A 26022-nucleotide genomic window follows, 5' to 3' on the forward strand; every position below is an offset into this window, starting at 1 on the left:
GGTAATCTCCCAACGAGCTGTACATTATAAAATGATAAATCCCTCTGTTCTTGGGAATGGAGTGGATTTGTTACAAGGGGCAAATTGCAAAATTGCTTGTTTTTACAAGCACTTGCCAAATTTACTAATTTATGAACTCAAGATGTAGCACCCTGAGGATTCGGCTGCTACAGGGGTATTGCACCTCAACCCAGAGGTGTGATATTCCACTCCCGGGTAAGGATGGAGTGTGGAACTGAGCTCGGTAGGCTGCATGCACTACACACATCCCATTTCCGAGGAACAGACCGACGGTACTCCCACTTAGAAATGTGCAGGTACGACCGAGTCTGTTCCTGGCTGGAGTGGGAGGGGGGTGGTACATCCCAAGTAGTGTAGGGGCAGATAGGGGGAGCAGCCTGGGTAAAGATAGGAGCTCATTGGGTGCTGGTCGCCTGAGCTCACACATAGAGGGTGTATATAAGGTGGGCACCATCAAAGAACAGGGTCAGTCAGTCTTTGCAGAGGAGTCAGTCTGTCAGAGTCAGGAAGAAGAGCAGAGCAGCCCCAGAGAGAGAGAGAGGAGAAAGCAAGAAAGACCCAGAGGGGGAAACAGAAAAGGAACTCTGAGAACCCAAAGTCCATCAGCGGGTGAAGAGTTGGCAAAAGGGTACCGGATCCCAAGCTGGTGGGGGCAAAAGCACACCCTAGCCAGAGACCGGAGGCCGTGGGCAGCGTCTGCCACGGCCACCCACCACATCCACCCCGAAGGCATACCACGTGGAGGGTCAGGGAACCCAAGGCCAAGGGTCTCCCAACAGAAGGCCCGAGGGAGCTGGACCTAGGTGGATCACTAGTGGGGACGGCCAGAGGAAAGGACAGAAGGAGAGCTCAGGGTCACGCTCCGGACTTGCTTGGGGGTTGGCTGGATCCAGGACCTGGTGGACGCAGCACGGCTCGGGTGGTCACTTGAAGCTGGAGTGACCGGAACATCAGCAGTGAGTAAATACCCTAAACTGCACAACCCGACTCCGTCTTCATTTTACATCTACGCTGCACCACCACAACCCCCATCCTCTGCACCTGACCCCCTGAGGCTATACCCCACCCGTTGGGGGTTATACCATCAAAAAGCTGCACCTACACCATCAGCCTCAGCGGACCCTGCTGCAGCGGCGGCCATAGTGACCGCAATACAACGGGTGGCGTAGTCGACAATAAAGAACTTAATAACATCTGTAGGACTGCCACATACAACTGAGTTTGACACCCTGGGCACGGACCGGGTCACAGCCACTCGGAAGACTACAACTCCCATCTGATCCGGCTCCGGATATTCCCCCTAAAGAATATGGCCCAGGGGGCGCGTCAACTTTGGCGTAGTCGGCAGGATTACGTGCCCGCAACACCCGGGTACTGCGTGCCTGAAGAAAAGTACAAGTTTACCTCAAAAAGAAGTCTCCTGCCGGTTCCGGAGGGTCCCCGCCATCGGACCCCATCACAGGTCGATTCCCGCCGGTTGTCCGCCATTAACAGCGTTTTCCCGCCATCTGCAGAGTTTCCCGCCACTGGGAAGCGATTCCCGCCATTTCCAAAGGTTTCCCGCCTTGGAAGAGCGGACGCCATTATGGGCGTGCCAGAGGGTGGCAGGAAGCCACCTCCCATCGTGGGCCAGGACCGAAAATGGCGCCAAAAGTGGAAACCGCCCCCACCAACAGAGACTGTGATGCTAGAGGTGTCTGTCAGCGTGAAAGAACAGCCCCTGGAGCTGACAGTCACCAAGTGGCCCCGGGACCGCCCTCGAAGGGGGAGGAGACGAAAGGAGAGAACAAAGATGGGTGTCGCCTGGAGGAGTCTAGAGCGAGCGCACCCGGAGGCAAGAAGCCTAGAGAAGAATATCGGAGGAGCTTACCCGGAGATGGCGAGAAAGCAGAGCAGCACCGGCCCGTTGGCCAGGAGCCTGCTAGAAACAAAGGAGGGAGAGCAGAGCAGCACCGGCCCGCTGGCCAGGAGCCTGCTGGAGACAACTGTAGGAGAGCAGAGCAGCACCGACCCGTTGGTCAGGAGCCTGCTGGAAACAACGACCCCACTAGGACTAGTGGAGGTCCTAGCACAGCTCCCCCGAGACCGGGAGTGTGCACAGACCGCTCTGGAGGGCCTCGCAAGGAGGATGGCCCGGGTGCAGCGAGAGACGTTGGCGGAGTGGAGCCGTGAGATGGCCCAGCAGACCGAGACCTGTCAGCGGAGCACGCCACCCGAGACGAGGAAACAGACCGCCTCTGAGGATGGCGCAGGAGGACTGAAGGCCGGAGACGGCGCCGAGAAGGGAGCCGAACGAGTGGAGGCAGGTAAAGGGGACGTCTATACCCCAAACCGGGAAACCGCGTACCTGCCCCAGCTCCCCGTCGCAGAGCCCGAAGTCTATCCTGCCGTGCCCGTCGCTGCAACGTCACCGCCGCAGACTAGGCCTCAAACCGCAGCCGCGACCCCTGTGACGTCACACGCCTCGACCCCGAGCGTGACCAAGCAGGAAGTACCACCAGCCTGGTCGCAAGGCCTAGTACCCCCGGGCGCCGCAATACCAACAGCGCCCCCTACCTCCGCGGAGCCCCCGGCCTGGTCGCAGGGCCAAGTAGCCCAGGGCGCCGCCGTCCTTACGGTGCCCTTTACCTTCCAGATACCCCAGGCCTGGCCGCAAGGCCCGGGCAACCCGGGCGCTAACACCACCGCGCCCATAAGACCAAGAGTGCCGCATCTGGGAGAGGACCTGTACGCCCAGCATACGTGCCCGGACGGGCAGCCCTTTGTCTGGCCCAGGGAGTACTACGAACAAGAGCTCCAAAAGAGGGCAAGGCCCATGTGTGAACCCCTGATCCCGGCTCCAAAGCCCGTAAAAAGGATCTCGCCCCCGCTAGCAGAAGCGCAGTTTGAGTGGGACCCCACCAGAGAAGATCTCATGGGGTTCACTCAAGAGACTCGGGCAGCTGCAGCGGAGCGTGCTGAGTGCTGCCGCCAACAGCTCGAGGACTTTGAGAGGGAGCGGAGAGAGAGGCGGGTCCGGGAACAGCAAGCTCAAGTAAGGAGCGCGGAGCAGAAGAGCCGGGCCAGGAGAGACCCCCGTGCAGCGCATAGTCCCCGCACCACCGGGACTGTGATAAAGTTTAACATGCAGCATGGGTGGGGCTTCATCCGAGACCACCGCACCCTAGGCGACGTCTTCGTGACCAGGAGAGACGTTGAGTCCCACCTACCGGAGGGACACAGAGGTCGTGACCTTTACATCGGGGACGAGGTCACCTTCACCCGGCACAAGTGTGCCAAAGGACCCTACGCCCTCCATGTGCATCGTCTGACGGAGGAAGAGCTGCGGTGTGAGGAGGAAGAGCAAGAGGACCCGGACGGGTCTGAAGCCAAAGGTAACCACAAAGAAAGAGCAGGAGGACGCCGTCGTTAAGTACAGCAGAGTAGAAGCTGTATATAGTTGCCCGTAGGGGCACCGTGAACTGAAACTGTTACTGTTGCTAATGTAGTCCCCGTTGGGACCAGCATGTGTGAACTGTTACCCGTAATTCCCTAAATCCCACTGACCGAGGACTGAGAGCGGTCATTCCTCCCCAATACCTGGCCGAGGACTGAGAGCGGCCACTACCCCTGTATATAGTTGCGCGTCCTAAAGCGCCCCCTACCGGTTTTATAGGAAAACCATTTTTCTAGAGAGACTGTCGCACTTTACCCGGTCACAAGTTGCACAGTGACCGGAGGAGGAGCCAGAGGCGACGAGAAATTTTTATATGAAAAGTTTTATTAATATATATATATATGATGTTTTATATGTTGTTGATATGCAAAAATTTGTATGTTTTTGGTGTTTTGTTCTTACAGCCCGAGGACGTGCTGTGATTTACCAGGGGGGAATGTAGCACCCTGAGGATTCGGCTGCTACAGGGGTATTGCACCTCAACCCAGAGGTGTGATATTCCACTCCCGGGTAAGGATGGAGTGTGGAACTGAGCTCGGTAGGCTGCATGCACTACACACATCCCATTTCCGAGGAACAGACCGACGGTACTCCCACTTAGAAATGTGCAGGTACGACCGAGTCTGTTCCTGGCTGGAGTGGGAGGGGGGTGGTACATCCCAAGTAGTGTAGGGGCAGATAGGGGGAGCAGCCTGGGTAAAGATAGGAGCTCATTGGGTGCTGGTCGCCTGAGCTCACACATAGAGGGTGTATATAAGGTGGGCACCATCAAAGAACAGGGTCAGTCAGTCTTTGCAGAGGAGTCAGTCTGTCAGAGTCAGGAAGAAGAGCAGAGCAGCCCCAGAGAGAGAGAGAGGAGAAAGCAAGAAAGACCCAGAGGGGGAAACAGAAAAGGAACTCTGAGAACCCAAAGTCCATCAGCGGGTGAAGAGTTGGCAAAAGGGTACCGGATCCCAAGCTGGTGGGGGCAAAAGCACACCCTAGCCAGAGACCGGAGGCCGTGGGCAGCGTCTGCCACGGCCACCCACCACATCCACCCCGAAGGCATACCACGTGGAGGGTCAGGGAACCCAAGGCCAAGGGTCTCCCAACAGAAGGCCCGAGGGAGCTGGACCTAGGTGGATCACTAGTGGGGACGGCCAGAGGAAAGGACAGAAGGAGAGCTCAGGGTCACGCTCCGGACTTGCTTGGGGGTTGGCTGGATCCAGGACCTGGTGGACGCAGCACGGCTCGGGTGGTCACTTGAAGCTGGAGTGACCGGAACATCAGCAGTGAGTAAATACCCTAAACTGCACAACCCGACTCCGTCTTCATTTTACATCTACGCTGCACCACCACAACCCCCATCCTCTGCACCTGACCCCCTGAGGCTATACCCCACCCGTTGGGGGTTATACCATCAAAAAGCTGCACCTACACCATCAGCCTCAGCGGACCCTGCTGCAGCGGCGGCCATAGTGACCGCAATACAACGGGTGGCGTAGTCGACAATAAAGAACTTAATAACATCTGTAGGACTGCCACATACAACTGAGTTTGACACCCTGGGCACGGACCGGGTCACAGCCACTCGGAAGACTACAACTCCCATCTGATCCGGCTCCGGATATTCCCCCTAAAGAATATGGCCCAGGGGGCGCGTCAAAGACAAACCATATAATGTAGTCGGCTTTAATTCTGTTGTGATTTATAATTGTTTATACTTGCTGCAATGGTAAATTGTGGAGATTATGGTGAGTGAGCTTACGCTTTTACACAACAGCCAATCAGAAAAAGAAAAGCTGCTTGTGAGGAGCTGCCCACTTACTAAAGACTATACTTTTCCAGCACGGACCACCATTTTCGTCAATATTATTATTGTGTGTTATTAGTGATTTACTTGTTATGTTTTATATAGTGCTGCTTACTTGTCAGTATGTAAGATTCACTTGTAAAATGTCCAGCATTCCACTAATCTCATCTGTATCTCAGGAGTCCATTGTTCGAACAGCCAATAATCTCATTATGTGTGTGTAGATTGTAGACACAGTGGAGCCGTCACCACAGGGGGTCTTACATGCAGTCTCAGATGAAGGCTTCTAGAATATTCTTCATTGTTTTAGCGACCAGTAAATGCTTAAGGGGAAGGGTGTCAGCACTTCTGAGCTGGGAGGGGGCTGACCCCAGGGAAGTAGAGGAGAGACATGTTTTAGTCTAGGAGTGGGTGGAAGAATGCCAGAGGGTTAGGGTCTGTGGCTGTGGACCTGGAGCTGTTGGATGGATGTGTGGCACCCCAGGGGTCTGGTTTTCCACAGTAATGTAATGTTATGTCTGAGAGCAGGTGGGAGGTCCTTTGGTCAGGGATCCTGTGCATGCCACACCTCCTGCCCAGTCTTGGGAGGGGAAGAACTTCCCCTGTATAAACCCTGGGCTGAGGCAGGGTTAGTCAGTCAAGGAGAGTAGAGACAAGAAGCAGCATAGGAAGAAACAGCAGAAGCTCAGTGGGAGCAATACTACTACAAGTCAGGGGCTGGCAGCTGCAGAGCTCGCCCTGACTGAGAAGATTTCTTACCGGACCCGGAGTCCGAGGCTGTGGGGACTAATTCCTACCCAGCAGCAGAATCCGTCAGGCAGGGGATTTCAGGTCCTCTGGCCAAGAAGCCCGAAGGCACGGTCACACGCGTGGGACCAGCACCGCCATCGTGGAGCGGAAGCCATTAGAAGGCCCCGAGTCACCGGCCATACGGGTGAGCACCACACGGTACACTCAGGGACGTGGGCTACTTATATCCGCTTCTAGCAAGGTAGCCAGAAGAGTACAGTCAGTTTGGGAGGCCTACAACTCCGCCTGGCCAGGGGAGATCCCATCTGCTCAAGGACTGACCAGGCCCCGTTCTCTAGCAAGTACTCCGGGAGGGTCTATCGTTGTTACCAGTAAAGACCCTGAATTACACCGCACCGTCTCTGAGTGGTTCCTGCTACCCCCATCATCCACGTCGGCTGCCCTGAGGCCATACCCCTCCCGTTGGGGGTTATACCATCCCCGCTGCACCATCCATCCACCGGCCTCAGCGGACTGTCCTGCAGCGGCAGCTCCATAAGCTGCATTCAACGGGTGGCGTAGTCGTACTACATCTACTGCCGTCCAGTTTGACTCCCTGGGCACGGACCGGGTCACCGCCACGAGACTACAACCCTCAAGAGATCCGGCTCCGGGTAAGCTCCCGCGTGCGCAACGCAGCGCGGCACAGGCCCAGGGGCGCGTCAACTTTGGCGTAGTCGGCAGGATTTCGTGCCCGCAACCACCGGGTACTGCGTGCCTGAAAAAGAGACTTTTCAAACTTACCTGTGGTGAAGATTCCCGCCATCCGGCGCCATCTTCAGCCTTCTTCCCGCCATCGGTGAAGTTTCCCGCCATCCGGCGCCATCTTCTGCCTTCTTCCCGCCATCCGTGGAGTTTTCCCGCCATTGGACGCCATCTTGAGGACGCCGCGCGGGAAGAAGAGGGGCGTGGACTCCGAAAGCGCGCGAGAACTGAAGCCCCGCCTCACGTCCGAACGTTGCGTAAGGTCCTGGAAGGAGCCCAGCAGACGCCGACGTCACAGGAGCGCGACGGAAGGTCCTCAACCCTGACGATCCACTGCGGAGCCGCGGCCTACGGAACAGGATCATCGCAAGGTAGGCCACGGTCCACTAGGGGGGAGGAAGATGTCGGATACGGAGGAGAGCTTCACTGCCTCAACCCCCGCCAGCGCTACCGCTGCTGCAGTTATGCCCTTCACCATGCCCTATATCCCGGGAGCAGCTTGGCTACCCCAGTACTCAGGGGAGTCACATACCCTGCATGACTTTAGAGAAAAGCTGGATAGCCTCTTCCAGGTGTACCCCCTCACAGAAGAGCAAAAAGTGAGCATCCTGGTGGCCCAACTAACCGGGGCAGCCAAAAGGGAAGTAAAATCCTGGCCACCTGGGAGGAAGACTGTCGCAGGGATACTAACCCGGCTGAAGGACACCTTTGATACCCGCACCTCAGCCGAGATTAAGCTTAGATTCTACGGGTGCAAGCAGCGAGCGCATGAGAGTATAAGGGACTATGCACTAAACCTACAAGAGGCCCTGAGGGCCATTAAGCAGACCGACCCTGATGGAGTGGGAAACGAGGACAGGCTGTTGACCGAACAGTTTATAGAGGGACTGTATTGTAATACCCACCGAACCCAGTTGCGGGCAATGGCCTTACAGGATCCCCATCTGGGCTTTGCACAGTTCAAGGACAGAGCCATCCGGGTGCTCCGAGAACCGGCACCGGGTGGCGTTGTGACCCACAAGCGCCCTGCTATCACTTACCACCAGGAGGCGGCGCCCTTGTCGGCAGGGCCTGTGGGAGCTGATGCGCAGGCTTTGGACAATGACCCGGCTCCAGACCTACACCATCAGGTCCAAGAGCTAGCTAAGAGCGTTGCTGCGCTAACCCGAACTGTGCAGTCTTTACAGGCTTCCACCCCAGGGAAGATCCAGCTGGCATCCGGACTGGAGGACATCCCGTGGCGTCGACCAAGGAGGACCCCACCGGCCAGAGGAAGACCCAGTGACCGATACAGCGAGGACGGACGACCCATCTGCCGCCGCTGCAATCAACCTGGACATATGGCAAGGTACTGTTCTTTAAACGGGCACAACCTGGGGTAGAGGGCCAACCCCCAGGAAAAAGATCACCAGGCCCATCGAACTGGCGCGACAGATATGTGGGAGGACGTCCAGTCTTGCCTGTGGTACTGGATGGCATTCCCATGAGTGCCCTACTGGACACCGGGTCACAGGTCACCACCATCCCGTACGTGCTCTTTAAGCAGTACTGGAATGACTCGGATATTACCCGCTACCCTGACGACGACTTGAGTATCATCGCCAGCAATGGCCAGCCCGTGCCACAGATCGGATTTAAAGAGGTGACCATCAAAATCGGTAGAGTCGAACTGGCAGCACAGGGACTGATCATTGTAGATATTGACAAACATGAGAGTCACCCAAAAATAACTCTAGGAACTAATGTAATTGAAAATTGTCTTGCAGAGGTGATTTTCCTTTTACAGCAGGTTGCCAAGAACGCCAGCTCCGGCGAGCAGCGGGTGCTCCAGAAAGAGATCCGGGCACTGATGCGACGGCAACAGGTGGAACTCTCCGGCGGTGAGATTGGTAGCGTAAGAATGTGTGACCCTTTTCCTATTGCCATGCCCCCAAAAAGTGAAATGATGATTTGGTGCCGGGCAGCTATTGGTCTGAGAGGTAGAGATTACCAGGCAATGGTAGAACCAGTTTACTCAGACAGTAGGCCCACCATTTTGACAGCACGGGGGGTGGTCAATGTACGCCATGGGAGGGTGCCCGTTCGCATAATCAATATCGGGGAGAGGGAAGTGTACCTGCCCCGGTATGCCACGCTAGCCAAATTATATACCATTAACCAAAATGCTATACAATCTGTGGAACCCTTGCCTCCATCTCACCCGGAGGAAGGTAACGGCTCTAAGAAAACAAAGGAGGACTGGTGTCAGCAACTACATTTGGGTACTGACTCCACTCCCTCACATCAGAAACAGGGAGTCTATCGGGTGGTTCAAGAGTACGAGAGAGTGTTTAGTAAACACCCGTTAGACTTCGGGCGAGTCAAGGGGGTAGAACACCACATCCCCACGGGAGACCATCCTCCCATAAAAGAGAGGTATCGACCCGTACCCCCTGCACACTACCAACACGCCAAGGGGATGCTTAGAGACATGAAGGAGGCTGGGGTGATCAGGGATAGCTGTAGCCCCTGGGTAGCTCCACTAGTCTTAGTCCGAAAGAAAGACAACACCATGAGGATGTGTGTAGATTACCGGAAAATCAATCGTATCACACACAAGGATGCGTACCCCTTACCAAGGATAGAGGAGTCATTGGCTGCTTTAAGATCTGCTAACTTCTTCTCTACCTTGGACCTCACTAGCGGGTACTGGCAGGTTCCTGTAGCAGAGGCGGACCGGGAGAAGACCGCATTCACCACCCCGATGGGACTTAGCGAGTTCACCTGCATGCCGTTCGGACTCTGCAACGCACCGGGCACCTTCCAACGACTAATGGAGTGTTGTCTGGGCCACAGAAACTTCGAGACGGTCCTGTTGTACCTGGACGATGTCATCGTATATTCCAAGACGTATGAGGACCACCTGAAACACCTGGCGGAAGTGTTCGAAGCTCTGGCAAGTTACGGCCTAAAGGTGAAACCCTCCAAGTGTCACCTCCTGAAACCAAAGGTGCAGTACCTGGGACACGTGGTGAGCGCTGACGGAGTGGCTCCCGACCCTGATAAGATCACCGCAATTAAGGAATGGCCAAGCCCCTCCAGCGTAAAAGAAGTGCGGCAGTTCCTCGGGTTGGTAGGCTACTACCGAAGGTTTATTCCCGGTTTCACCAAAAAGGCAGCACCTATGCAGGACCTCCTGATAGGCCAGTCCCGGAAGGCCAAGAACCAGAAGCCGCCCTTCAAATGGGAGGAGCTGGAAGAAGAGTCCTTCCGCCAGCTGAAGATGGCCCTCACGGGGGACGAAATCCTGGCGTACCCGGATTATAGCCAGCCCTTTATCCTCTACACCGACGCCAGTAACATCGGGCTAGGAGCCGTACTGTCCCAGATCCAGCAGGGGAAGGAACGAGCAATCGCCTACGCCAGCCGAAAACTGCGACCCACCGAAAGGAACCCCGAGAATTACAGCTCATTTAAGTTAGAGTTCCTGGCCGTAGTATGGGCAGTCACCGAGCGCTTTAAGCATTACCTCGCTTCTTCTCGGTTCACCGTGTACACGGATAACAACCCGTTGACACACCTGGACACGGCAAGACTCGGTGCCCTGGAGCAGAGGTGGATGGCCCGTCTGTCCAACTACGAGTTCACAATCAAATACCGGGCAGGACGCTCCAATACCAACGCGGACGCCCTGTCCAGGATGCCCAACCTGCCGGACGGAGGAGAAGATCCGGAGGGACTGGAAGAAGTTGAACTCCCTGCATTCCACCGTCATGGGACTATCCAGTATTCCCACCGGGTAAGGAGTAAGCAGGCTGCTACGTTGAACCCCTTACCCCACTACAACTGGGCGGAAACGCAAGACAGCGACCCTGCCGTCCGACTGGTGAAGGAGATGCTGACTCGGCCGGAGGCTCGCCTTGAACCAGACGCTCCGGAGGAAGCCAAACAACTATGGGCAGAGAAGAGTCGACTGTTCCTTTACAAAGGGAAGTTGTGCCGCAGAATGGTTAACTCCCGGACGCATGAATTACTCTGGCAAGTAGTGGTGCCACGAAGAGACGCAGCCATGGTGATGGAGGCATACCACGACGGAGCTGGACACTTCGGGTGGAAGAAGCTGGAGTTCCTGCTGCGCAAGCGGTTCCACTGGGTAGGCATGAGGGGAACCATCGAGAAGTGGTGCAGAGACTGTGGCCCGTGCAACCTGAGAAGGAAGGACCGTGCCAGCCAGAAGACTCCCCTGCAGTCCATCGTCACCCGGCAACCGTTGGAACTGGTAGCCTTGGATCATGTAAAACTGACCCCAAGCAGAAGTGGCTACGTCTACGCGTTAACCATCGTGGATCATTACTCCCGGTTTCTGGTTGTCATCCCCGTCAAGGACTTAACGGCTCAAACAGCAGCTAGAGCCTTCCAGCAGCACTTTTGCCGTCCACACGGGTACCCGGACCAAGTGCTGACGGACCAGGGACCTGCCTTTGAAGCGGAGGTCTTCCAGGAATTCTGCAATCTGTATGGCTGCCGGAAGATAAGGACGACACCCTACCATCCGCAAACTAATGGACTTTGTGAGAAAATGAACCAGGTGGTAATGGATCTTCTAAAAACGTTGCCCCTGGAAGAACGCAGTCTGTGGCCTGAGAAGTTGCCCGATCTGGTGGACCTATACAACCACATCCCGGTAGGTTCCACCAACTGTACCCCGGCTTACCTAATGAGGGCAAGACCTGGTAAGTTACCTGTTGACCTGGAAATGGGAGTCCTGACACCCGAGGACACTTCACCAGAAACAGACTGGGACACAGAGAGGCAGCAGCAGTACCGGAGAGTACAGGAGAGCGTGGAGCGAAGTCTCTGTCAGGCTAGGGAAAGACAAGAGAAAACTTACAACCAGTATGCTCCCGCTGTTCCCCTGGTACCCGGAGAGCAGGTCTTGAAGAGGAAGAGACGGCTCCACAAGTTGGATGACCAGTGGGAGAAGGACCCGTACACCGTACTGCCCTCAAGCCACGAGAACCCGAAGGTTTGTACCATCAGTAAAGACGGAGGGGAAACCACAGTCATTGTATCCCGGGACCACCTGAAGAAGTGTCCCGAACAACTGAGGAACCCTGAAGAGGAACAAGAAGACCATCGACCCGTAGAGGAAAGGGAAGATATGGTTAGTACTGTGCTCGGGGACTTCCCTCGGTCTTGGACTCAAGTCAATGGTGCAGTTGTGGTATCCGTACTCACCTTCCTCCAACCAGCATCCCAAGCACCTACGGAGCAACAGGTAGAGCTGGAAGAACAGCCGGTCCAGGAGGCAGAAGACTCCACACAAGCAGAACAGGAGGATCAACCCTCTGCTTATAGTGAGCCTGCTGTACCCCTAGTGAGACAAAGAGCCGGTAGACAGCTGCCCAGTTTACCCTTGACAGCTCCTACACCCTGTAGTTCAGGGCCAGACAGTCAGCTCCGTAGGTCCACTAGGGCCACTAGAGGCCAGTTACCCGCACGCTGGAGGATTTGAAGTGTATAAATTGTTTTATTTATGTTTATCTGTGTATTGGTGCTTGTGTATAATTTTGTGTTTCCAGTTATTTTTAGGAATCCTTGGTGGATTTACCGGGAATCCTTGTACATAGTTGGAGCGTAACCCAGGATGGACTAGAGACTGTTAAGGACTCGGGGTAGGACAGACCCCTACCTGGTTACGTCTCCCTGTTTTGGTGAAATGGACACCTTGCTTTTCTTCAAAGACTGCACCCGGTTACGGACATGCCGTGACCACCTTTATGTGTTTCTTCTTATTGTACTGTTATTGTTGTTATATCTTGTTATGTTTTTCTAAAATATGTTTAGTCCCGGAGTACTAAATTTCACTAGGGGGGAATGTGGCACCCCAGGGGTCTGGTTTTCCACAGTAATGTAATGTTATGTCTGAGAGCAGGTGGGAGGTCCTTTGGTCAGGGATCCTGTGCATGCCACACCTCCTGCCCAGTCTTGGGAGGGGAAGAACTTCCCCTGTATAAACCCTGGGCTGAGGCAGGGTTAGTCAGTCAAGGAGAGTAGAGACAAGAAACAGTCACAGGAAGAAACAGCAGAAGCTCAGTGGGAGCAATATTACTACAAGTCAGGGGCTGGCAGCTGCAGAGCTCGCCCTGACTGAGGAGCTTTCTTACCGGACCCGGCATCCGAGGCTGTGGGGACTAACTCTTACCCAGCAGCAGAAGCCGACCGGCAGGGGATTTCAGGTCCTCAGGCCCAGAAACCCGAAGGCACGGTCACACGCGTGGGACCAGCACCGCCATCGTGGAGCGGAAGCCATTAGAAGGCCCCGAGTCACCGGCCATACGGGTGAGCACCACACGGTACACTCAGGGACGTGGGCTACTTATATCCGCTTCTAGCAAGGTAGCCAGAAGAGTACAGTCAGTTTGGGAGGCCTACAACTCCGCCTGGCCAGGGGAGATCCCATCTGCTCAAGGACTGACCAGGCCCCGTTCACTAGCAAGTACTCCGGGAGGGTCTATCGTTGTTACCAGTAAAGACCCTGAATTACACCGCACCGTCTCTGAGTGGTTCCTGCTACCCCCATCATCCACATCTGCTGCCCTGAGGCCATACCCCTCCCGTTGGGGGTTATACCATCTACGCTGCACCATCCATCCACCGGCCTCAGCGGACTGTCCTGCAGCGGCAGCTCCATAGCTGCATTCAACGGGTGGCGTAGTCGTCCTGCATCTACCGCTGTTACATCGCCGCTCAGTTTGACTCCCTGGGCACGGACCGGGTCACCGCCACGAGACTACAACCCTCAAGAGATCCAGCTCCGGGTAAGCTCCCGCGTGCGCAACGCAGCGCGACACAGGCCCAGGGGCGCGTCAGATGACTTACGGAGTGTTGAAGATCTGTTATCAACTAAAGTGGATAACCGTGCTACTGTTGTGGATGTGTCATTTGGATTTAAACTTTATTGAAGGACTGCTGCTACTGGATATCAGTACTTTCATCGTTTTATCTGTCGCCTGGAGGATCATGGACAGTGGCTACAGACTATACTGGCTGGAGATACGGAATCTGTGGGCCAACCAAAAGTTGGGAGACAGTGAGTATCACCTGATACAAAGCCAGTGGAACTACTGATCCCAGATTGAAAACTTAAGGACTGAGAGAACTGTATTTTGGCCATTTACTTGGAATTCCTGCATTACCATGGATGTGATTAATAAAATATTGTTGCATTGTTAACCTGCCTAGGTGATTACTTACAACCCACAACCTCAGATCTTTACACTGCTGTTTAAAAGCTATTGATAAAAAACTCTCTCAAAAACAATGAAAAACCACTCAATTATTTTAAAAATTATTCATTTAATAAATTTATATAAAAATTACACATATAAATCAAAAGACATAATTACAGGAAAACAGAATAAGGGATATATAGTATATACCCAATAGTTCATTTTTTGTGAGGCATAGATCAATGTAGGGAAAGATATAAATAGCAAATCCAGACTATGTGTTAAAGTGCATAGTATATACTCCTTGAGAAAGCCATCCGGCGAAACGGCGTTGGAGGTGGTGGGGCCTAACTATATGGTATTTATATTAAAGTTACTCCCTTCTATGTGTTTAATTGAGCACCTTTAATGCATCTTTTAGCACCTTAATATACATATATATCCACTGTGATTTATTTATTTCTGGGCTACTATTATATTGTATTTGTTTGCACTATGCACTTTAACACATAGTCTGGATTTGCTATTTATATCTTTCCCTACATTGATCTATGCCTCACAACAAATGAACGATTGGGTATTTACTATTTATCCCTGAGTCTGTTTTCCTATAATTATGTATTTTGATTTATATGTGTAATTTTTATATAAATTTATTAAATTAATAATTTTTAAAATAATTGAGTGGTTTTTCATTGCTTTTGAGAGAGTTTTATATTGAAGAGTAATGAATTACCTGGTGTAATATATTGTGTCATTTTCTGGTTAGTTGTGTTGTTAGCTATTGATAGATAACAAAAAAAATCTAAATTCATCCAGGCATCTACATGCTATCTGTCTGAGAAACTGTGCTTGGAGGAAAGCAGAAGGAAGAGGAATCAAACTACTGAACCAATTCATCAAGACAGGTGTTTTGTTTTGTACTCCAGTCTTAATTAAATGTGCACAAGAGTAGGATGCAGTCAAATTCATTAAGTGTGCTCTCCTAATGAATTTGACGCAACTTTCAGCTGCCATGCACCACCGCAAGTCCAATCTGTGACTGGAGGACTGGAGTACATTTCTGTCATAAATTACACAACATTATGATGAATTTGTAGGTTGCACTTGGCAATACCCCTCGCTCCTCCTAGCTAAGCTCCACACTCTTTTCAAAAAATTGGTGGATCTGGCCAAGGCTGGCACAAAAATGCCAAATGTTGAAAAAAAATTTGGCAATATTTCAAAAAGTTTTATGCCAGAATTCTGGAGAATTATAGTTTGATAAATCACACCTTGTGTTGAGCGAGTACGTTCTGTCCGAGTATGCTCGGGCCGAGCTCCAAGTATTTACAGCTGCTCGGTGATAAGGTTAAATCGCTCACGTGTGCATGATTTGCAACTATTTGACAGCTTTATTACATGTGAGGAATGTGTAAGAAATAGACATTCCTCACATGTAATAAAGCTGTCAAACAGTTGCAAATCATGCACACAGGAGTGATTTAACCTTATCACCGAGCAGCTGTAAATACTCGGAGCTCGGCCCAAGCATACTCGGCGAAAGGGTTAATAGAACATACTCGCTCAACACTAATCGCACCCAATGTATAGAAAATTAAGCACAGTTTTAGAATTTGCTAATTAGACCTACTGAGGTCAGTTAACATATCACATCTGTTTCTCCCTTCACTATAGTCTTCCAATGCAGTTTTCCAAGATCCTCACAAAGTAGGTTCTTAGAGAAAATCTGTTAGCAAGTTTTTGCTATCTCATCTGAGAGTAGCCTAATGTAGGCAAATAGAAGCTGAATCCAACAATGTATTACTTAGATTACTGGGTGCAGCCGTTCTCACACAATCAGAGTTTTTAGCTTTAGCATGAAGCAGAGCTGAGAAATCTAGCCCCACCCACAACAGGCTCTGTATGCAATGTCTATAAACAGTGAGATGCCTATCACAGGAGGGGGCATTGCTGGACCAGGAGGCATGCGTTGCTGTGTCTCAGCAATGATGAAACTATGAAGCTTGATAAGAGAGGCATCGCTGAAATCTGTGTATTAACCCCTACAGCATGCTGTCTTCAGATTACATACCAAAAACCTGCTGACAGATTCCCTTTAACACCACATGGAAAAGCAACAACTACAGCAGAACTTGCCAAAATCTTATCACTCTTCTGTGACGTTTTTGGAAAAAGATACAGTATAATTAAGGTCAAAATTCAGACTGTAATCATGTAAAGAGTAAGACCCTATAACCCAAAAAATAACTTTTATTTATCAATACTAAAAGGACAAAAGACCATAAAAACGACACACAAAAAGACTATCACACAATTTTTGCACAATAAGCACTTATAAATGAATCATGATCATGATCCAAAAATATTGGAAAAATATCCAAAGAGGTTGTGCCCCTGGTCACGGATATGCCCCTATCACCAATTTGTTTGGATCATGATCATGATTAAATTATAAGTGTTTATTGTGCAACAATTGGGTTCACCATATTTGGATTTATATCTTTTGATTGAGCACAGGGCAATTTCTATATATATGTATCAATTGAATTATGTAAGATCAATTTAAAGGCATATGCGTGCTGTAAGATAGAGTGACAGTTTGCTAGAGCATATATAGGCACATTGCACTTTGTTTATGCATTTGATATTCACTCTAAATGCATTGAATGGTGGTCCTATTATGATATGCATTAAAAAGGGCACTTTGCACTTTAAGAGCACTCTGCACTTTGTTCTATATTACTAATATTGGGCCAAGAGGGTAAAATAGAATAAAATATTATCCAGAGAGGTGTGACCTCTTATCTAATAACATGGTCACATTTACATTTTTGGTACATGATATGTTATCAGTTTGTGATTGAATTGATTATTATAGGTACCTGCACTTCCCTTAGCGTTGAGGTTTTGACTCTGTATAGATTTAGAGACCTTGCATAATCAATTGAATTCATAATGAGGGATATTGAGGGACCCCAGGGAAAGCCACCGATGAGCGGGGGTGCCACAACGGTTCCCCCTAGGGTGCCAACCTCCGCCCCAAGGAAGGGATAGTCCAGGGTGCGCCGCACCGTGTCAACCAGTCAGCTGGACTATTGATGTAGGTATAGAACCGTTGTTTTTATAGGATAGTTTGCTATGGATTCCATATGGGTACTTATGCCCAGGTATGCGAGACACATGAACAATTGATCGCTTTATTAATTATAATATAGGTGTATTGTATGCCTTGGCTATTTAAATATCTATTTTTGACTAATTATTTGGTTTATATACCTGCTACCTATACATGAATAGTTCAACTATTTTGGCTATCTATCTGTTACTGACATGTGGTCCTTCTGCTGTACATTTTTTTGACATTTAGACCAGCATGTGATTGCAGTACAAAAGTGATTAGATATAACAATGATATATAAAATATATAACTTTTTTCAATTGTACACTTCTTTGTATACTATGTTTGGCAATTGAGTGCGGTCATGCTTGTGCATGTAATGCCATTTATCTATCACTTCTCATTAAAGGTTGTTTATAGAAATTACTTTGTCTCTTTGGACCTATCATTCAGTGGTTCTCTTTATGCTATAGATTTAACAATCACAATTTTTAATTTATTCCGTGTGTGATAGTCTTTTTGTGTGTCTTTCTAATGGTCTTTTGACCTTTTAGTATTGATCAATAAAAGGTATTTTTTAGATTATAGGGTCTTTACATGATTTCACGCTTCTGTGACATCACTTCCTGCTCAGTAGCGAATGGCTGAAGATGCACCCAACGACTTCCTGCTCTTACCGTCCGCCTCCTTCACTCTGCACATAATAATGTTACTAATGAGTTTTCTTTTTAGCCGATTCCTCTTGCATTTGGCCTTGATAGCAGGGAAAGCTCTTAGTATTACCAGCATTATGTGTAGAATGCTTTTGAGGGCAGAATGCTAAAGTAGCCACATTCTTTGTGTTAGAAGTAGTTGTCAGATTTCCAAGCTTAGGCTAAGGCCCCACAATCAGTATTTGGTCAGTATTCGGTTAGTATTTTTCCTCAGTGTTTGTAAGCCGAAACCAGGAGTGGGTGATAAATGCAGAAGTGGTGACTTGTTTCTTTTATACCTTTTCTCTGATTGTTCCTCGCCTGGTTTTGGCTCCCACTCCTGAGAAAAAATACTGACCGAATACTGACCAAATACTGATAGTGGGGCCGCGGCCTTATTGTGAAATACCCATGTGGAAACTTGGAGGAAGAAATTCATCACCCATCTACTATCAGTGAAATCTTTAAAACAGCATATGAGGTTCAAGGATGTTGAAATGTAGCCGTAAGTAAAGGAATACACACTGCTCAAAAAAATAAAGGGAACACTTAAACAACACAATGTAACTCCAAGTTAATCACACTTCTGTGAAATCTACCCGTCCAGTTATGAAGCAACACTGATTGTGAATCAATTTCTCCTGCTGTTGTGCAAATAGAACAGACAACTGGTAGAAATGATAGGCAATTAGCAAGGCAACCCCTATAAAGGAGCAGTTCTGCATGTGGTGACCACAGACCATTTCTCTGTTCTCATCCTTTTTGGCTATTGTTTTGGTCACTTTTGCATTTTGTCATTGCTCTCACCCCTGTAGGTACAGTAGCATGAGGCGGTGTCTACAGTACAACACACAAAAGTTGCTCAGGTAGTGCAGCTCATCCAGGATGGCACATCAATGCGAGCTGTGGCAAGAAGGGTAGCTGTGTCTGTCAGCACAGTGTCCAGAGCATGGAGCAGATACTGTACCAGGAGACAGGCCAGTACACCAGGAGACATGGTGGGGGCCGTAGGAGGGCAACAGCCCAGCCTCAGGGCCGCTACATCCTCCTTTGTGCAAGGAGGAACAGGAGGAGCAATGCCAGAGCCCTGCAAAATGACCTCCAGCATGCCGCTAACATCCAACACATCTTACATAGCGGTATTATTGATAATCTTACAGTAAATCTCGATTTCCTCCAATGTCAGTCAAGGTCATATTTGTCATAGAGTCCCCCATCTGGGGAAGTGGGTGTGAGCCTTTATTCTTTCAAATGCAATGGCTGAGTTTCAGTCCAAGTCTGGTCCTGCCTAAAGTGTCCCAAAGTTCAACCCAAAGCAGTATAAATTATATTGTAATACTTATCATTATTAAGATTAGCATGCATATTGTTGCATTTTCTCAGAGGCATATTTTTGAGAGGGAATATGCTGTATAAACAGTACAAGTTAAGCCAGATCCACACAGCAGTGTTTCACCTAGAAACCCATTCGTGTTTTGTGGTCCGATAGAGTGGCTTGCGAAAGTATTCACCCCTCGGCATTTTTCGTGTTCTGCTACCTCACAGCCTGGAGAGTTTATTTTGAGGGTTTGCATCAGTTCATATAAAGAATATGCCTATAGCTGTATAACATTTGATTTTCTTTTTATTGTGAAGCAGACAACAAATAGGACAAAACAACTGAAAACTTCAGTGTGCATAACTATTCACCTCAATAAAATTAGAGCCTCGTTTTGCAGCAATTAGAGCTGAAAGTCACTTTGGATATGTCTCTATGAGTTTTGCACGTCTTGCCACTGGGATTTGTGTCCATTCCTCAAAGCAAAACTGCTCCAGCTCCTTCAAGTTAGATGGAAAGAGTTAGAAAAGTTGTGTATATACTGACAGACCATGTGACACTTAGATTGCACACAGGTGGGCGTCCTGTCACTAAGCATGTGACTTATGAAGGTAATTGCTTGTAGGACGTGCCCCTGGGCCATGGGGTACTCGGTAGCCGGGCCGGTCGGTCCTGGGGGATGTCACGGTGGCAGTGACCCGGTCCGTAACCCAGGGCGGTCAATTAAAGGGAAATTAAAAGGGGAATAAAGTTTTTATATATAATGTTCGTGACGCCACCTGTGGTATGCGGCTATATGGGGCCGCCGCTGCGGTGCAGATCCTCTGGAGCTGATGGTGACGCAGCAGAGTTGGTTCAGCTCTCCACAGTCAGAGCTTAGCTCCAGGGCAGGATATAGTGATGTTATGAGGTAGATGTTGCTGGTGCTGTGTAGTGCAGGGCTGGTGATGGCGCAGCAATAATTCCAGGACACAGTGGGGTGCAGTCTTCAGGTTTCACTCACAGTTGTTCAAGACTCCAGGTTACCAGGGCCAGTGTGTAACCTCCCACGTCGTCCTGTGTCCTCCAGGGAAGGGGTTCAGCAACTCTCAAGTCTCTCAGGAGCACTTAAACGGGACCCTTTTCTATGTGCCTTTCCTGGTCGTCTTCCCTGCGCTGGCTCTCGCCCTCCTGCCCTGCGCCTCACAATCAGTCTCCCAAGCCAGTAGCCTCGGGTCTTGTCGGGCGACGTGCAGTCCCCTAGACCCTATGCAGCCACCTTTTCGGCAATGTAATTGTGGCTGTTGGCTGCAGCACCTTGCAAATGCAGCAGCCTCTGGTTGTCTAGCTGAGCCTGGTTGTTCTCCACTAGTTAGGGGCCGGTCCCCTCTGCGGCCTGATCCCTCCTCGTCCATGTAGAATCGGGCACACAGGTAGCTTCTGCACTCAACGTGCCCCTGGGATCACCTCTGTCTCTGGAGCCTTCCCTCTGCTCTCATCCTCTCTTACTCTCTCTCCTGGGCCTCTCTTACCAGGCCCGGATCTTCTCTCTCCTGAGCGGAGCTCCTTCTGAGCATCCACTCCCAACTGTCTCTCCTCTGTACTGACCTGCTTCTAGATGGTTCCCCTTCTTCTTATACTCTTCCTGACGGTGCTCCCCTGATCTACTTCCTCCACCCACATCCACTACATGGTTCCACCCTCCAGCTAGGGACCAGGAACTGTGCTCTCCCTTAGGAGCAATCTCGCCCTTCCCTACTGAAGTGGAGTGTGTTGGATGCGTGTGTATGGGTCCCGGGTGGTGCTCCCTCCTTACCTGAGAGTGAGGTACCACACCTCTAGGTGAGATGCAGTACCTCTGTGGCGACTGAACCCGCAGGGTCGCCACACTTGCACCAGAAATTTTTAGGGGCTTCATAGCAAAAGGGGTGAATACATATGCACATGGCAATTTTTTGATCCCATAAATTTATTTATGCCTATATTTTTCTCATTTAACTTCACCAACTTAGACTCTTTAGTGCTGATGCATCACACACAAATCAGATTACCAAAATATTTAAACACAGGTTGTAATGTAACAATATAGGTAAAAACCCAAGAGGAGTGAATACTGTTGCAAGCCACTGTATGTGGACAAAGCATGGCCGTAAAACAGATGTGTCAATTTGGCCTAAAGTGGGTGTGATTTCATGTATACTCATGCCAACTGTACGTTTTTAAAGAAGCTGAAAAACTGCATTTTTTGGTTTTGCAAAGTTTTTATCAAATATCATGTAAATGCTGCAGCAAATTTCAGCAGCAATAATGCACTTGTAGTGAGGTTTTTAAATCTGCAGCATTTCAATTTATGATGTAGATTTTCACAGTAAGTTTCACCCTTTGCAATACATAGGGTGAGACCTCACAGGTATAAAGATGCATTAGGAAATTAATTTCGGACCTTTTGAGATTAAAAAAGAAAATCCTATTAAAGGGTGGAATTCAATTTAAGGTAAGGGATGAAAAAATGCAATCTGTCAGTACACAAGTTTTCACTGTATCTCTGTAAACCATTGCTGCCTCAGTAATCTAAAAAATGAAAACCTCAAATACATTCCTGCTTTCAAAGCATTGCGATTTTCCACATCAAGAGCAATCCATGCTGTGTTAACTGGAACGAAGAGATTTCTAATGTCGAACCTGGAGGCTGCTACAATTCTTTATATCCATGAAAGGTTTACATTTTTTTTTCTTTTTTAAAAAAAGGTGTTTGCATTGACTCTTGATAAGTAAGCTATTTTTTAACTAGTTTAAGCAAAAATAAATGAAAAAAATATTTATATAGTGATATCAAAGGCAAGAATGCAGCATATATAAAATAAAGCCATTACTGGACATTAAATTATATGCTTGATATAATGGTAGCAGAGAAGAAAAATAATTATTATCATCACCACTAATTAGGCTACTTAAAAAGATTTAAAGAGTTTTTCCAAAACTACACATCAATGAATGTATGATTGGTGTGATGTGTGGCGCCCCTGAGGGTTCAGTCGCCACAGGGGTACTGCACCTCAGATAGAGGTGTGGTATCTCCTCTTCCAGGTAGGGATGGAGCATCTCACAGGACCCCACTTCACCACTCAACACTACACCACTCCTGTCCTGAAGGGGGCCTAAATGCACCAGGGTGCTGCCCCGGCTCGGCATAGAGGACATGGGGGGGGGAACCAAAGATAGGGGGAACCAAGTAGTGGGTGAGGGTGGAGGACACACTTACAGGAAGCACTTATAGAATCTATATAATTCACGGCCATCTTAAGTTCAAGGTCTTTTGATTGTGGTCTTCTGTCAGGGTCCAGCAAGAGTCTGCAGCTGGCTGAAGATACACGGTCCTCGTACTCTGGCCTTGAGACGAGGAGCGGGTCAGAGTTAACCAGTGTCTCTGCCCGGTCAGGGTCCTGTTCTAAGAAGGCCTTGGAGGGGAGCAGAGGAGATAGGCTCCACAGGCAAAAGGATCCCAGGGGGATATGGACGGAGCGGAGCCGCCACCTGTATTCTTCACTCTGGCTTAGCCAGAGGGATTCCTGCTGCAAGAGGGGTGACCGGCCCCCGATATCTGACTGTTTACTTCACGTCACTGTTGGAAAAGCCTGGCGGCTTAGTGGATCCCAGGGAGCAACACAAGCGGGAGGAGACAAGAAGGAGAGGAACACACCAGCGGGGTCTTGACAGGTGCTCCAGACCTACCTGGGAAGTGCTGAACCCCCTACCCGGTGGCCGCAGTACGCCGTGAGTAGCAGAGAGAAGCTTTGCGGCTGAAAGTTCATCTGAAGTGAGTAAAGACGCAGATGACTTCACACACCGCCTCCGCTTGTTTATTCCTGCGCAGCACTGCACCCACCATACTTCCACATAGTCCTGCAACCCACTGCCCTGAGGCCTACTCCGCCTGTGGGGAGTAGTACCAACTGTGCTGCTAGAACACCGGCCTCAGAGGACTGTCGCAGCGCTGGTGGCCATCCCCAGGAACCGCAGGTGGCGTAGTCGAATAACCACTCATCCTCAATAGCCCAACTTTTTTATGTGACAGCCCTGGGCACGGAACGGGTCAAGGCCACGACTGCTTTCCCCCACATCATCCGAAAGGCCCGGCTCCGAGTATCCCCCATAGCTCAGAGAGGGCGAGTCAGATGCCAAGACAGAGCCTTGACTGAATGATAAGGACCTCAACAATCACGCATTGACTCAAATATTCCTATTCCAAATGCAGAAAACTGTAGAAAGTACCGTATTTTTCGGACCATAAGACGCACTTTTTTTCCTCAAAATGTGGGAGGAAAATGGAGGGTGCGTTGTATGGTCTGAACGTTGCATACCTGCGGTGGTGGTGGAGCGGGATCTCCCTTATTCAAGGTAGCGGTGGCGGCGGCAGCAAAGGCGGAGGAGGTGAGATGCTGCGGGTGTCGGGCGGCCATTTTCCTGTAGACCACAGCTTCATGAAGATGGCCGTGCACACCAGAAACCTGCGCCGCTCACCGCCCCAGCCCGCAGCCAGACACTGCCCGCATCCAGTCCAACCCCAGCCAGACACCCGCGGCCCCCAGTCAGACACCTGCAGCACCCAGCCAGACACCCGCAGCATCTCACTTCCTCCTCCTTTGCTGCTGCCGCAGCCGCCACAGCCGCCACCGGCCCTGGTCCCCAGGCAGGCCTCAGCGGCACGTAGCCAGGCCCCGGTCCCGGTCCTCAGGCAGGCCCCTATCGCCAAACACTGGCCCTGGCCCTCAGCCAGGCCCAGGGCCCGGCCCCCAGCCATGCACCGGGCCCCAGCCAGGCCTCCAGTCATGCACTGGGCCTCAGTCAGGCCCCGGCCCCCAGCCAGGCACCGGTCCCCAGCCAGGCACCGGCCCCCAGCCAGGCATCGGGCCCCAGCCATCTCTTCTGCTGCAGCCGCCAAGTTCCTGAGGGAGGGAACGGAGGGCTCTGCAATCCTGCTCCTCCACAACTCCCCACTGCTGGAGCACCGGATTCCTGAAGGAGCCTGCCTCCTGTGACCCTCGCTCCACCGCCCCCCAGGTAAGATACTGTACCTATTAAGACTATAAGACGGACCCTCATCTTATAAAAATATATTTTTTTTCTATACTCCACCCCAAAATTTGGGTTGCGTCTTATGGTCCGGTGCATCTTACAGTCCGAAAAAAACGGTATATTATTTTTCAGTGGCTTTTCCTGAATGGCTCAGAGGAAGGCTTCTAGGCAATAGGAAACTGCTCCCTTGTCACTTTTTAGTAATCATAATTATAATGTAATGTTATAAAGTGCAAAAACAAATGTGTTGCTGAGAGAGTAAAGGTAGAGATGGCAATCTTATTTAACCTCTTGCCAAAAACTACTTGATCATGAGCATTTGGATGCAGTTTGCTGGTTTCAGCAACAACAATTCAACAACTCAGGACTTGAATGGAAATGTAGTTCTTGGAAAAAATGCTCTAATTGAAGTGGAGAAACATTTTTTTATCACTAGTTGTCAACTAAGCCACCACTATGTTTCATGTGTTAAAGCATCCAAAGGAATTACTCACACACATCTACATGCAGAAACAGCCGTAAAAAGTATCACATAGCTTATGTACTCCCTTGCTGGAAGGGAATCTGAACAATTCTAAAAAATCCAAGGTATGAAGGTTCTGCACTTACAAATATTTAGACGTGTGCTTTTACACAATACGATACGCGTGGGGTCAGCATTCCATTCTGATGCTTTTTCTATGAGCCAATTTACCTGGGTGACTGTGTACACGGCACTTTATTGCACAATTATTACTTACCTTTTATATTTTTTTTATACTGCATTATTAATTGTCTGTACATGTGCATTGCGCCTTTATTCTTTACTGAATACTACTAGACATTACGTTAGGGGTACTGTCCATTCAGACATCTCAAATATCAACCACATTTCTATGGTTAATTTTTGGCCTAGGAAACAGGTTCTTGTACAGTGTGCACATTTCTAAAAAAAATGTATTCGTCCGGTCTAGATTTTTGTGTTTGTTACTTAAAAAAGATTTACATTGTTTAAATTTAGGAAGTGGAACGATCTTTTGTTCCTTTTTTTATTACATTTACATATACACACACTCCCCTGCCCCTCACTATAGCACCATTGTGCACTAGACAAGTACAATTCCATAGCAAACAATATACAAATTGTGGTCAAAATGCTAAGTCAATAGTAAAAATCCTTTAGGCAGCAGTTTAAACAGCTTACTTATTAGTCATATGTTGTGTGTATTTACAAGGCTTTTTTTTGTGATTTATAATTGAAGATTATTGAGATATCCTCTGTAGAAGCAGCAAATATTTGGGGATTGTTTTGCTTGTTTACATGTATGTGTATTGGTTTGGTTTCTTATAGCTTGAATATATTGGTGCCTAGGTAGCTCCAGTCCCTGAGATATTTTCTGGAATATACAAGCATATACTGTAGATACTATAATATATTATGCTATAATCTATAATGTTTTTACACTCTGTACTCTAGTTTTTAATGGAACCAGTGTGGAGTGCTTACGAAGTCCTAATTGCTTTTATAACTCCTGATTTTTTTTAGGGCATTTACCTAATGGATTTAATAATTTTAGATTATCAGACTTTTATAGGCATGTCAGTACCAAATATGCCTATTTTGAATTTAACTATTTTTATATAGGGGAAATATAGCAGTTTAAAATATTTTTTTATTAAATAAATAAATAAATAAATAATATATATATATATATATATATATATATATATATATATATATATACATATTTTAAATTATTTTACACTGTATTTTTTAGTCCTCATAAAGGATTTAAAGGATTTTTTTCAAGATGAATCTTTAGAAATGCTAAACTCCCGGCCCCTGGCTTCATGTTTTTTCAGAGATTTGTACACTCCTAATGATTGACACTAGCACTATGGT

This window comes from Phyllobates terribilis, unplaced genomic scaffold (assembly GCF_046119375.1).
Source record: "Phyllobates terribilis strain yellow unplaced genomic scaffold, ASM4611937v1 Scaffold_5__5_contigs__length_657084704, whole genome shotgun sequence".
Taxonomy (NCBI): Eukaryota; Metazoa; Chordata; class Amphibia; order Anura; family Dendrobatidae; genus Phyllobates; species Phyllobates terribilis.